The following is a 2,494-nucleotide window of genomic DNA, read 5'->3' on the forward strand; positions in this document are numbered from 1 at the left end:
ATCATGACCGTTTCCACCACATTCAGATGTTTTGGGTGGATTGACCTGTCTTATCTGCTCTTTTAAAACTTGTTTACCCGTCAAAGTTCTTGGTGGATAATCATTCAAAGCGTCCTTTCTCTTCAGAAAGTTTGTTTTGTTCTTCCGTAACGGATGACCATGAGGAAGATACCTTCGGTGACAATCAAACCAACATGTCTTCTTTCCATTTGTCAACTGAAAGGCTTTTGTATCATCCATGCAAATTGGACACGATAATCTACCATGTGTCGTCCATCTAGACAACATTCCATATGCTGGAAAATCGCTAATCGTCCACATAAGCACGGCCTTTAAATTAAAATTTTGATTTAATGATGCATCAAATGCCTCGACTCCATTATTCCATAACTCTTTCAACTCATCAATAAGAGGTCGAAGGAAAACATCAAGACTAGAGCGAGGATGATTTGGACCAGAATTCAAAATTGTAAGAAACAAGTACTCTTCATTCATACACATACCAGGAGGTAAGTTATATGGCGTCAGGATTACAGGCCATAATGAATGATTACGGGACATTCCAAATGGATTAAATCCATCTGTACATAAACCCAAGTAAACATTGCGGGGTTCATCAGCAAAATGACGATGTAGTTGTTGAAAGTTTTTCCACTCCGCTCCATCAGATGGATGACACATCTCTCCCTCCTCTGCTTCGTGCTCAGCATGCCATCTCATTGCAGCCGCAGTCTTCTCGCTTTGATACATTCTCTTTAGTCTATCAGCAACAGGTAAATACCACATACGGCTGAATGGTATTTTGGTTCGTCCTTCGCTAGGCTTATATCGTGGTGCATCACAAAATTGACAGTTATCCCATTTTTCATCTTCTTTCCAGAAGATCATACAATTGTTAATACACACATCAATTGTATAAAATGGGAGCCCTAAATTTCTCATCAACTTCTCTGTCTCGTAATATGAACCAGTTGCTTGATTGTCCGCCGGTAGATATTCCGTAAAAAGTTCTGCCCACGAGTCCATGCACTTTTCACCCAAATTATTATCCGCCTTGATATTCATGAATCGAGCAGCTAAAGATAATTGAGTGTGACCTTCGTGACAACCATCATACAATGGTTGTTTTGCAGCTTCTAACATATCGTAAAATTTTCTTGACTCGTAATTAGGCTCTTCCATATTTTGATAACTTTCATTTTGATGATAGTTATCATAAACAGATGTACCACGAAATGCATCATTCACCATATCGACATATCTATCATCTATATTCCTAACTTCGGTTTGACTGCAACTAGGATGATTTGTAGGATGATTTGAATTGACATGACTTGTTCCTAAGTCAATATTCAATTGTTCCCCATGCATATACCAAACATAATATTCTGGCATAAACCCTCTAGTATATAGATGATTCCAAATTTTACGCCCCGTAAGAAATTTATCATTTTTACATACACTACAAGGGCAGTAAAACTTACCGCCACTGCTTTGCGCTAATGGCTGGCTATTTGCAAAATTCATGAACTCTTCCACCCCGAAAAAGCGTGACAATAAATCAACTCATTTACAACCACGAAATTTGGTTACATATTTGCAACTTATTTAAGACGTTTTCATTGTAGTTGCAAAACTGTTGCAAAATCGTTAAAGATGGGTTACATATATTTGCAACTAAAGACTGTAGTTGCAGAAATAGTTACTATATTGATGTTTTCTTGTAGTACAATGCATCCCTTTTTTATTTTCACTGCCACTCCACCAAAAATGAGAAACCACACTCGTTAGTTTCTTGGTAACCGTTTTGGGTAGACGGAAACAAGACATCACATGAGTTGGCATAGGTGATGCCACTGATTTAATTAAAACTTCCTTTCCCCCCTTTGTAATAAACCTAATTGTCCAATTATTAATTTTATTATTTACTCTTTCATGAAGAAAACCAAAAATTTGAATCTTTGATCCTCCTAGACTTTCAGGGATCCCTAGGTAAGTTCCCATACCTCCTATTGTGGTGATACCCAAAATCTGTTGGATCTCCAACCGTGCCAGATCGGGAACCTTATGTCCGAACTGAAGTGACGATTTTACAAAATTTATTTGTTGCCCCGACGTTCTCTCATAATCTTTAATATAACCCCCCACACTCTTGCCTATTGGCTTTGCAGAAAAAAGGACTATCGTCTGCAAATAGTAGGTGTGAAATTGCCGGGCTACCATGCACAATTTTTAAGCATGTTAGTAGCTTTTCTTCTTCCTTCTTTCTAATATTTGAAATTAGTGTCTCAGTACACAAGATGAATAAATAAGGTGATAACGGATCCCCTTGCCGTAATCCTCTGTTTGGGACAATGTGTCCTTTTGGCTGGCCATTAATCAGAACCTTATATTGGACTGAAGAGACGCAAGCCATAATTCTAGATACCCAACGCTGTGCAAAGCCCAATTTTAGTAACATCGCCTCAATAAAAGGCCATTCAACCCGATCATA

This window comes from Brassica oleracea, chromosome C2 (genome assembly GCF_000695525.1).
Source record: "Brassica oleracea var. oleracea cultivar TO1000 chromosome C2, BOL, whole genome shotgun sequence".
NCBI lineage: Eukaryota > Viridiplantae > Streptophyta > Magnoliopsida > Brassicales > Brassicaceae > Brassica > Brassica oleracea.